This window comes from Chinchilla lanigera, unplaced genomic scaffold (genome assembly GCF_000276665.1).
Source record: "Chinchilla lanigera isolate Chin_1 unplaced genomic scaffold, ChiLan1.0 scaffold00043, whole genome shotgun sequence".
Classification (NCBI taxonomy): domain Eukaryota; kingdom Metazoa; phylum Chordata; class Mammalia; order Rodentia; family Chinchillidae; genus Chinchilla; species Chinchilla lanigera.
In genome coordinates, this window is record NW_004955444.1 from 685,387 (window position 1) to 697,884 (window position 12,498).

The 12,498-nt window shown below is 46.3% G+C and overlaps 1 long non-coding RNA gene across 2 annotated transcripts; it reads right to left on the minus strand.

The window, feature by feature from the left end:
* Nucleotides 1-4,754: 4,754 nt before the first annotated feature.
* On the minus strand, nt 4,755-9,231 carry LOC102009556. 2 transcript variants are annotated; one of them, XR_262225.2, is made up of 3 exons: nt 6,974-9,231; nt 5,851-6,197; nt 4,755-5,751 (listed from the first exon to the last, which is right to left on the minus strand). It is a non-coding gene; the product is annotated as an uncharacterized LOC102009556 (long non-coding RNA). The 2 variants fall into 2 exon arrangements; XR_262224.2 differs by having other exon boundaries at nt 4,755-6,197.
* Between the last annotated feature and the right edge of the window lie 3,267 nt (nt 9,232-12,498).

The window sequence follows — 12,498 nt, forward strand, 5'->3', positions numbered from 1 at the left end:
CCGCCCAGCGCGCCCCGGACCTCGGCAGGCGCCGAGCGAACGCGGGCCGGAGCGCGCGCCGTGCGGTGAGCCGCGGGGTGGAAAGGACGGAGCCTGGGGCCGCCGAGAGGTGCACGCAGCGAGGAAAGTTCCACAACGGGTACGCTGCGAAATGAGCGCGGAAGGTCTGCGTCTGCTGCACAGCAGACGAACGAACGGAGTCCTGCTGCCTCGGCGACGCGAGGGGTATCTCTGGGAGGAGTCCGGGGACCGACCTCGTGGGCCGAGCCGGGCCTCAGCGCTCAGAGCAGGCGCCTGCAGGGTGCCCTCCCGCGCGCCTCCCGTTCTGCTGCTGCTGCTTCGATTTCAGGCAAGACAGGCTGCTTCTCCCTCCCGTCGGTGAAGGGGAGACGGCAACACATCCAGACTCGCTGCGAAGTTTTAACGTGGGAATTTATGTCAAGCGGCTGACAGTAAGCACACAAAACACAAATGTGGCTGTCTGATGCCAAAATATGATCATTTTCAGGGCTAACGGTGTGATGCTGGGGCGCAGCCTTCCCCGTGAGGAGGAAAGCGTTTAGAACGCGCGCCGTGCCAATAGCAAGTGCCCTGCGTTTGCTGCCTCTTACTGCCGCACATATCAGAAGCATAGACGACACGCTGCCGTTTAGCAGTCACGCTTCCCAGGCTCTGGGCGCTGCAGTTTCTTCATCTGTAAAATTAATGTAATAACAGCGCTGACCTGGAGGACGAGGGCAGGGGACAGAGGCCGCTCACGAACCTGGTCACTGGCAGCATCGCACAAACGTCTGCCCTCGGAACCACTGCTTCTGGCACCCGATGGGTTAAGCTTCTAGAAATTAAGACTTGGTGAAACACTGTGATTTGTACAGCATAATTAAGGACAGGATGAGAATGAAGTTTTCCTCAGGAGCCTGCCGCCTCTGGTTCCCGTAGGAGGAAGACGGGTCTTTTCCCTTTAGGCAGTGGATCCTCTCCTCTTCTCTAAACTCCTGAAGTCCTTCCGGGGCCATCCAGAGCTCCGCATTGACACCAACCAGACCCACCCTCTCTGCAGCACTTCTTTACTGAAATTTAATTTGAAGTCATTGCAGTTTCATAAGTGCTTGTAAGAGATAAGTGTATCAGGTTTTCTGGGACGGTGACACCTTGTGTATGTATAGAGCAATCATAAGCAGGATATTGACGTGATACCGTCTCAGATGTCATCACCGTGACATGCAGTACGTGTGTGTGTACTTAATTCTACCCCATGTGTGGATTTGTGATCAGTGCCACAGTGAAGATACAGGACAGGCCCATCGCAAGTGTCTCTTATCTGATATTTCCTGCTGATTACACCCCTGAACTACCACTAATTTCCCATGAAACTTCTTTGTCCCGAGTTCAAAGACCTGCTAATAACTTGCCTACCCCATCACAGATTCTGATGGACAGTGACTATCAGGTGGGTCATACTCCCAGGACAAGTGCATTCTCAGATAGTGCTTTCTTGATTTTCTTTTGGGGAATGAGCAGTAGGAGACCATCAGGAAGCAGGATGAAGGAAATGGAACTCAGGCTCGTCACTCAGTTTTGAACGTACATGAAAAGACTGGGGGCCAGGGAAGAACCCAAGGCAGGCTGATTCATCTAAGTGGAAGCCTAGTGCACACACAGAATCAGAAATTTCTCCCCTGCACCCAACCACGATCCAGTGAATGAAGAACAAGCCTCCTATCTGCAGCTGAAGAACTGGATCTCCTATCTGCTCCCTCTGAAGAGCCCGGGCCGAAGTTCAGCCTCCGTCAGTGCCCAGGCTTGCAAGTGCTCGGGCAGAGCCCGCGTGACTGCGGTGAACCACAGCCTTTTAGTGCCGATGACCCCGACACGCTCCACACGGTGCAGAAAGCACTGGCCGAAAGCCTGGAGGAACGCGAGGAGAAAAGCACTTCCTCTACACTGAAATAATTAGAATGCATAATGCTCCATGAACAGCACCCCCGAAGGCCTTCTGCAGTCTTCTGCTACAGCCGACAACGGGGGAGTGACACTGTGGAGGCCTCGGTCTTAGCGCCTCGGATCACGAGGTTGTCCTTCCGGGTGGAGCAGCAGGAGTCCTCCTGGCTTCCTGTGATGCTGTATGTTACTGAAGAAAAGAATAACAGGGGCTGGGGCGAGGGAAGAAGCGGCCATGCAGGAGAAGGTGATCGACTCAGACGTTCCCTACGGTCCGGCCATAACAGCACCACCTTGCAATTTGTAGGAGTGCAAACTGTCAAGCTCCACCCCGTACCTTCTGAATCAGAAACTGTACCATTAATCTGTGTCTTTACCCAACTCTTCAGGTAATTCTGATGTATGTCAAAGTTTGAGAGCCACTGGACCTTCCAACAAAAAGATTCAAAAATAAGATTGGTCAATCACTACAATGGACAATCATCCTTAGAGAACAAAGATGGACAGTCAAGTACTACTGTAAATTCTGGAAAGAAGTATTGAGCACCTATAAACGCTAGCTATTACCCTAGGGCCAGAGGAATAAACAGAGTGGGCAGTATCTCCACCTCACAGAGCTGCGGGTAATAAGCGCTGTGAAGGAAAAGGGCATAGGGTTTAGAGTGCAATCTTAGCAGGGCAGTGAGGAAAGCTCTCTTTAAAGTGATACTTGAACAGCTGCCTGAGTGAAGTTCAGGAACTAGCAGGTCATGCGGAGGTTGCAAGGACAGGTGTCTGGCAGAGGAAACTGGAAGTGGGACAGCCTGGTATCAGCATGTTTGGCGTGATCAAGGGAGAGTGGGCAGGTAGGATGGACAGAAATGGGGGAAAGGAGAGCAGGTTAGTGAGGTGGGCAGGGCCGGATTAGACGGGGTCTTCCAGCCCGGGAAGGACTCCTCTGCTCCTTGTGAGTGTGGTGGGTACCTACTGGAGCCTCTTGGATGGGGAGAGTAGCAGACTTCTTTGTGTTTCAGACAATTTGGCTTCCAGATGGAGGTTTTCTTGTGGGAGGACAAAAGTGAAAGCAATCAGAAGGGGTAGGGGGTTGGTAGTCCACGTCAGGGATGAGAGACGCTAGACAACTACTGCAGTGGACAAGGTGGGGGGGTTGGTTGGATTTAGGATGTATTTTAAAGGTAAATTTGGAATGTGGGAAGACAAGAGGGGTTATGAACTATTTCTAAATTTGACTGTACTAGCGGGTTTCCAGGTACTTCCGGTGCACTGGCCCAGGGATGGTACTTTAACTTGAACTCTGTGGACCAGTTACACAGCAAGGGAGTGCCAGATGTCTCAAGGGTGAGAATGTCCATAATCCACATCCTGCAGGGAGGAAATCCCCTAAAATACAAGGCCGTGCTCATGACCCAGTGAAAAGGTGCCGGCCCCTCGGCCACCAGAGAGAAGCCACGAAACCTATCCTGTTCTTTCTCCTGATCATTAGAGCTGTGCCTCCTTCAGCTCCTCAAGCTAAAGCCTCTTTCCTGCTTTTGCTCACTTTCTAACTCCATCGAATAAATCTTCCTATACTTTTCACTGACGGGCCCTGAAGTTTTGTCAAGTCTATTCTGTGGTGGTGGTGGGAGAAATCAGGGTCCCCCTTTTGTCTTTGGGGGATCTCTTTGGACCTTGTCTGAAGACATACCAACTTGGTGCTTGCCATCTAAATTGAGCAGAACTCTTGGCAGGTTGGTGATACTCTCTGGCCCCTGCCAAGCAACACTATCAACATATACACCAGTGTGGAGACCTCTCTCTCGTAGGAGGTAGATAAATATCCCATTGCCTATGCACAGGAATTCCATTTGGGAATAAAAACCCTGGGGGGGGGGTCCTCTCTTCTCCCTCTTAATCTTATTTCTTCTTTTATGTTCATGACATCTATGTTTTCACCATCTTCAGAAATATCTTTCTTCATCCTGCCTCCCTTACTCCTTCCTTGGTTACATTTCTAAAAAACCTGAAATGTTCACTTCTTACCTCCTCAGTTCCCAGATGTTTAAAAAAACCCACTGGAATCTGGCTGTCATCCCCCTGGTGACATCACCACCTTGTTGACAAAGTTGGTGGCACTTTTCAGTCCACCACTCTGATCTCAAGGCACCTTCAACGACTCCAGCAAACATTGTTAAAGCTTAGTGACTCCTATATTGGGCAGGATCCGAGCAGAAAAGCCAAAAATGCTTAAAAATATAAGGAATTATATCCCCATAAGTGGTACAAAAGCTGAGAAAATAAATAGGGATCTGCTGAGGCAACACAGCAATTAGTAAGGGCAAAGGCTACTGCCCTCTTGGGCTGCAAGGATGGGAGGAAGAGGCAGGGTTTCCACAGCCAAGGCCTCCTGTAACCTGTGGAAATGAGCTACTGGTCTGTGTGGGAAAACTACAGCCTGGGCGGCGACAAGAGGGAGAGAAAGCCCCTGGGTTCGGCCTTACTGTCGTCAGCCTCCCGCCAGCGTCTCTTTCTTCAAGCCCAACCTACAAGCCCTGAGCGGGGACCCTGGGGGAAATAGCCTGACAAGTCTGGCACCTTGGCTGAGGCAGAGCAGAGGGAGGAGGAGTAAGGAATGGATCTGACGGCTAACAGGCCAAGCACCAGCACCATCCCTACGAATGTGTCCGCGAGCACCCGCACACCCTCCCCTGCTCTGTCCCCTTCTGTGCGTCTGTGGTGCCGGGGATGAACCCTGGGTCTTGTGCATGTTAGGCAAGTGCCCTACCAGGGAGCCACACCCCTCATGTCCGTCCCCTAAACATCCAGAAATCACGTTGTTTTGATTCTGTCTTCATTCTTGTTTTGTTAGTTTTTTAAATCTTTAAAATAAAAAGAGAGAAATGACTGCAACTCACACTAAACATTTCCAAATGGTAGTACGCCTCCCACCAAGCCTGCTTCCCCTTCCTCGGTGACTGTCACCACGACCAGCGAGCCCCTCGAGTTCCGAGCAGACGATTCTCCCTTATTCCCTGTTTTCTTGTTCTTCCCACATCCTATGGGTCACCAGCTTCTCGTGACCTCTGGTTGAGTCTGTTCCTCAAATCCATATTCACCCCTTTGTCCTTGGCTGCCAGAGTGACATGTCCAACACACATACTGGGACATATACCACATTCCTCGAAATTCTTGGTGTTCCTTGAACAAGATCCCTCCCTCGGCCTCCTAACACAGGCAGGTTCTGAATTCCCTATGGGTCTAAAAAAGTAACATTGGATTTTCCTCCAAAGAAAGAATCAAGAAAGGAAGTGGGATGAATGCGAGGACACATAGTTTTGCCTGAAGGGTGCTGTATTCCCAGTCCCAGTGTGACATAATAAAGTGAGAAACGGGGCCTGCATCATGGATGTGCCCATGTGCAATCACACGAAAGGCCACACTCACTTCAGTCATGATAATTGTGAACAGAAAGCCTTTCATGCTCATTGTATATGGGCTCTCACTCATTATATAGCCAATCCCGGCTTGGAAAGTCTACAGGTCTAAGAAACACAAGCTGGATGCTATTCTGAATAATGACAACTTGTGTACTTAGAACCATTTTGGATTTCTGATTCTACAAAATATATTCTAGGTAGGGAAGACAATTTGCAGTGTATATAAAAGGAATACAAAGATTATTTAGAACAATAACATGAATTAAAATGAGAAGGGTTTCTAAGGCCGACAGGAAAATACATTGCCAATAGCAGGGTAATGGGGGTGTTTTTAAAAAAACACGTGAAAACATGGGAAATGACTAGAGCATGGTGGCTGGAGATCTGCATTGAAAATCTATGGGAAAAGACGTACAAAAACGTAAAGATCATTGTTTTTATACCACAACTACATACTTATTCTCTTGTTAAAAATTGAGTAACAGAAGAAAGCTACCTTGTCTCAGATGTAATAAGGGGCAAGTCAGGGAGGGCCCGAAGGCATTCCTGTAGTTTCCTTCTTGCTCGCCCTTTTCATCCCTTCCCCTTCCTTCTTCCTCTCCTCTTCCTCTTCAGTATTTTTCTCCTTGTTCCCCCTGAGTTCTGGGAACAGCAAGGAGAAGTGTTCACACACGCTTTGCTTGAAATCCCATCTTAGGCCGAGGGTCTGGAAGTCAGCTTTGCCTCCCAGGCTGCAAGGGACGACATCACGGGGCCACAGTGGCTGTGACTCCATGGATGGATGGGGCCGCCGGGGGCCGGGGCAGTGGGGTTTAAATGCAGCAAGTGTTTGACCCGCAGCTCCTAGAGATGAGAAAAAAATCGCAAGTAACTTGTCCATCTGTAGGGAAGGAAAGGGAAGGCCACCAAGGCTGCTGCCCCTACCTCCAAGCCCATGAAAGCCACTCCTCTATCCACACATGTTGTAGGCCAGGAAAATGGTCATTATATCTACACTGATTTAAGGAAAATTTTATCCCCTTGTGAGTGTGGTGAGCCCTAAGGAATTTTTACACCCTTTACCAAATTCTGTCTCACTATGTTTTTTTTTAATCTGAATGTTACTGGTTCTCAACCCTTCTGATCTGACGACCCTGCTAAATTTTATTTTTTTATTTTAAAGGGAATAATAAAAAAAGAACAGTAGCAAAATACCAACAACATAGACCGAAACAAAACAAAGCAAAAACAATAAAAATGATACAGGGTTTCAAAACAAAACAATAGAAGTTAATAGTGGCTATTATACTACATATTGCTATCTTCAACAAAATTGCTCAGATTACCAGATGTAAGAATGCAAGATTGATCAAACCATTAAAGAGAATAAAAAAATAAAAACAAAAAAAACCCTATTAGAAACGATACAGAGTTTCACTGGACAAGACGGTAGGAATTCACCACTGGTTGTTATATTGCATATTGTTGTCTTCAAATTAGTTGTTCAGATTACCAGATCTCATTGTCATTTTCTTCATATTAACAGGAATAACTTCAGCAAAGAGAAATTTACAACTAGCTTTTAAGAAATCCTAGGGGACATTTATATCAGCCCGCACTGATGTCTCATTTTATTGTACCTTTTTTGAGACTCTTATAGTAGGTTGCTGGGGTTAATTCAGGTGCTTATTCCCTTGGAACAGCTTGACAGTAAAATAACAAACACAGGAACCAAAACGGTATGGCAAAAACAGCTCTGGAGGCAAAAGGGGTTGGTGAGGAGCTTCCGATGTCCTAAATGTGCTCAATCCTGGAAACAGCCTAGTTGTAACTGAGAAGAAGGCAATAAAGGAGAATTGTTAAATATGAGCAAACATTCAGAAACATGGGGTTTTTAAAATTAGAGGACACAAAACACAGTTACGGTAGGGTGGATTTGGATGGGCAGCAAGGGTCACAGGTGTTATCTCTATTTCCTTGATTAGCCAGCCAGACTCACCTAGAGTGGATCTGGGAAGTAGAGGGCAGCCCTGTCATTACGCCATGGAGTTCTGTGGGTGCACCGCACAATACAGTAGTCACCAAAAATGTGACTGTTTAAACTTGATTGAAATTAATCAAGAGCAGAAGGATTGCAAGTTTGAGTCCCACCTGGACAACTTAGTGGGGCCCCGTCTCAAAAAATCTGAAGGGTTACCGAAGTAGCTCAGTGTGAAGGCCTTGGACTCAGTCCCCAGTATTACACACCAGAGAGAGGAGACAGGGAGGAAGGCAGGAAGAGAAAGGGAGGGAGGGAAGGAGGGAGGAAGAGGCTAGATTTGGAAAACATCACTTTTAGAGATCTTATGACAATTTTTATTATGTAAGTACAGAGGTAGTTCTCTTCGGATAAAAGGATTAACTAATGGTTACTAAGCAAAACACAGATAGGAAGGCATGTAATCAGTAACTAAGTAAAGCAGAAATCTGAAAGCTAAATTGTAAGAATTTTCCCAGGAATCACACATCCCATTGTATAAGGAAATCACATTAGGTAAGCAGGTAAACAAAATAACAGTTGTTGAAATGATGCCTTGCAACAAGAAAACAATTTTAAAGGGAACAGTAATTGAAGGAAAAATGATAAAAGACAAGTCTACTACAGGTCATTAACACGAACATGGGGAGGGGGACACAGATAAGAATTCATAAACACAATCAGCAAAGAAAGGAAAAGACAGGCCCATCGGTAAATCGAAAGGTTTTGGGGAAAAGCCATGAAGAAATTTGCACAAACAGCAAAGCTAGGGAAGTATTTGCAGAATACACTACGACAGAACTTTTAATGTGGACAGTTCATATAAAAGGATAAGAACAAACTTTATTAGGCCAATGAGTAAAAGATAAAAAAAAATGTGCAGAAGGGGAATTAAAAGTTGAACACATAGGGAAAATCTTTCCTTCCTCAAAGATCAAAGAAAAAAAAACCAAAATGAGATGTGCTGGAACACTTACCAAAGCAGCTCAGGCAGGGGGAGCGGGAAGCCCCAGGGGCGACCACAGTGAGGGGAAGCCGGACCCAGGCGTGGCTCCAGGGTAAGAATGGAGCAGCACTTTCACAGTCACCTAGGAGAACCCTCAAGGGGCAGTCAGAGCGCTTAAGCTGCTGTATGTGTAGATACCCACTCCCCGGGAAGATGGGATTAACGAATCCAGACATGTAACTAAGAAGAGAGCACATGCACAGCCTCTGCCCACTGACTCTGCTCTGCACACTGGTCCCAAGGTGAGGATGCAAGAGACAGAGAATACCATCTGGACAGAGGTTGGGGCTCTGAAGTTAAAGGGAGAGACATGGTGGACCGGTCCGCTTGACAGGCTATTCCTTGGTAAAAATTATGCTGGGAAGGGTCTTTCACTCTTTGTTTTAGAATTAGTATGTAATATTTGAGACAAAAAAACAGAGCAAGTTTGAGTTAGCTCTCTGAAGATTAGTAGGTAGTCCTCACTTGCTCATTTATTCACCTGAGATCACACTACATATATAGCAATGTTTTACAGGGTGTTTTAAATACGAAGGAAATCATATTGTAAAAAGTATTTCGTAACTTGTCCTTGTTACTTAAAAGTGAGTCTTTTCTCAGCTTGCCGGGGTGGTCTATACCTGTAATCCCAGCACTCTGGGAGGCTGAACTACTGCAGCAAGTACCTTCTCTATGAGTCTTGGATAGTTAGAAGTAGAATTTCTGGCTTCAAACGCAATGTGCATTTTAAAATGTGATAGATACCATAACAGTATACATACATGTGGATAGGTATGTACAGCAGGACCCTCATGTGATTACCTACTTCTCTGTATGCTCAGTAACATGGAATTTTTTTTTTGAGACAGGGTTTTGCTCTGTAATTCAGGTTGGCCTTGAATTTGCTATATAGTCCAGGCTGGCCTCTAACTCATGGCAATCCTCCTGCTTCAGCCTTCCAAGTGCTGGGATTACAGGTGTGTACCACACGGCCAGATAAACATGGTATATTTAAAAGCTATAAAGTTTCTACCATTTGGTAGGAAAATATATCTAATTATTTTAATAATACTGAATTATTTATATTTATAGCCTATTAGTTCTTAGTTTCATGTTGAAAATATTTTCTATCACATATTTTAAAACTTGTTTTATTATGTTTCATTTTTATGAGATGAAATCTCACTACGTGGCCTAGGCTGACCCAAACTCATGGGCTCAAGTGATTCTCCCGCCTTAGCCTCCAAGTAGCTGGAACTATAGGTACGCACTGCCCTATTCAGGTTTTATTTTAATTTGTGTGTGTGCGCGCCAGGGATTAAACCAATGGGCACTCTATCACTTGACTACATTTCCCAGCCCTTTTTCTAAAATTTTGAGATAATGTCTAGCTAAGGTGCAATCCATACTGCCTCAGCCTCCTGAGCATTTTTAGGACTTTAGGCTGGGCATGGTGGCACATGCTTGTAATCCCAGCACTTGGGAGGCTGAGGCAGGAGGATTACTGCCAGTTTGGGCTATAAAGTGAGTTTCAAGGCCAGCCTGAACTGCATAGTGAAACCCTGTCTCAAAAAGACAGAAAAAAAAAAGACTTTAATGGTGCCTTTGTGGTGAAGTTTACAGGATTTTGGGGAGGGGGTGTTGTCCAATTTACTAGCTGTTTGCTGTGACTCTGACTTGATATCGGGTTTTAAGTGGCTGTCAGTCTCCAGAGACTATAAAAATAGTCATACACATTTTCTGCTAATGTTTTCCTGGTTTGTTTTTGCCCTGATAGCTCTAGAATTATACAGTCTTGCGTGAGAGGATAGCACTCATTATATAACTGGGTAGAAAAAATGGGGTTACACAAAAAGGTGACGCACAGAAACAAAAGTATAGCAAAAAACCTGTATGGTCCTTTCTGGGTGAGAGATTATTTGCGATTTTTTTCCTTCTAATGTAAGTTTCAGATTTCAGACAGTTTTGGTTATATTCACAGCACTTAGCTGTCTTTTATATTCTTTTTCTGTCTAGTACAATAGCCACCCTGTCTCTCTCCCCAGTCACCACACTCCACCAAATCGGATATAACAGCCAATCAAACTTAGGCTTCTTTACATAATTTTTCAGATATATGTTTAAAAGTTTGGGGGGAAGGGTATCATTGGGACTCAAAACTCAAAGGTTTAGGAATCACTGAGGATCAGAAAAAAACAGACAATGAGGCAGCGAGGGCCACCAACCACTGCATTTGACCCGTGGCCGTAGAGGTGGGCTCCTGACCCAGCCTGGCCCATCAGAGCCCTTGCCTGGCCTTTCTCAGGGACAAAGCTCCCCTGCCTCTGGTCGCAAGGCTGACAAGTGTGTGGTCACAGCTGTCTGTGGACCTGGCTCCCATTGAGCAGATGATGAAACAAGGGACGCACTTTCTCAGGGCAGAGACAGAAAGACGGAGGACCTCGGCTCACTTAACTCCCCCTAGCTAATTTTCCCTGGCTCAGGTCCACCACTAGCTGAGTTTTCTTAGCTGCTAAATCTTGCCCCTTCCCTTTCTCTTTGACTGGAGCAGCACCTCAGTTGTTGGTACCGGAAAGTCCCGAGGAAAAAGAATGACAGGAAAAAGAAGAGAGATAAGACTGAAGAAATATAAAAGTATCACAAGGGTGGGGGGGGGGATAATTATACATCTTGGGGGCAGCCATCGTCACTGTGTGGAAAGAGATTAGCAAGTAATATAATTTAGCAACTACTTGGTTTGTAGCCATTAAGCACCTTATTATCAAGAAAATACCAAAATAATAGCAAATAAAAGCAAACCTTCATAATTTCTGTATTTCCAACAAAGCAGGGAGGGCCGTGAGGTTAAGGTAATGTTCCTAAGTGAGAAGCAGCAGTCCTAAGACACGCACATGCCTGGAAGCGGCCTATAATGGATGTCCACCAACATATCGACAGACGTGTGCAGGCACACAACACCCAGCACGGTGCTGGACACCATTCGCAGATGTCAACGGTGGGTAGCTGGCTTAATCTGAAAACGTTCTTCGGGTGGATACATTATGGGACTCAAGAAATAAAGGGCTTTGTGGGGAGTGTATCTCATTCATCTTAAAATTTGAACTCTGCGTGGGAGGGTGTACCTAAGTAGCGTCACCTGTGGCATTTAGACCCACCTCTCTGGAACCCCAGCCCGGTATTCTTTCTGTTGTCTCTGGATGCCAGTATGAGATGACTAAACTGATCAGAAATAAACACACAGCCACAGTCCTGCATCAGAACTGCATATAGGTGCTGTAAAATTAGTGCTATCGTTTTGTACTCATAAAAAGTCCGCGTCTTTAAGGGGTATTATAGAAACCTAGATTGAGAGTACATCGTGCTTGAAAAAGGGTTTGGGCTGGTTGCTCACGGAAGAGATGTTTGGGTGGAAATCCACGCCTGACTCCGGCAGCTTCAGCCAAGGGCTGAACAGACGAGCCCCTGTCCTGACCTTCATCCACTTTCCATGAGGGGGTGACAGCCACCATCTGAAATCACTTTTGTTTCCCAAAAAATATCAAGAAATGAACCTAATCGGACTTTCATAGCCCTTTTAACAAGACAACTTTAGTTTTTTTTAAAGGAGCTGCCACTGTCAAGAAACCCAGCTACAGTTCACAAGGACCTAGAAGAGCTGTCCTGGGGCGTGAACGTTTATCCTGTTTCTGCCCTTGCTATGGTGACACCTCATTCTGGGGCACCGTGACTGTTATTTTCTTGAATCTTAAAATTTAAAAATGGAATATAATGCAAACTCAAACGTGATTTCCTTTTGAGGCACTTATAAAAACACTGAGTATTTTGGGGGTCAAAACTCGGAGTTTAACAATCCCTGAGAACCGGAAGCAAGCAGACTGGGCAGCTCGCCCCTGCAGAGACGAGCGACTCGTCGTCAGCTCACTCCTGCTCCTCAGCAGCGCTTTGCAGACTGCGTCACCGCAGGCCAGAGGGCAGCGGGCGCAGACCCTGCTCAGGGAGGGGAACGAGGGACCACCGCTGCGTCTTCGGCTCTCACGGCATGCTCCACAGCGCTCTCTTTGCTCTCGTTCTTTTATGAGCACATCCGCAGGACATCACACGTACGTGCCTTGTGTGGAGCTGGGACATGCACATAACACATCCTAATTCCTTTCTAATCCCCT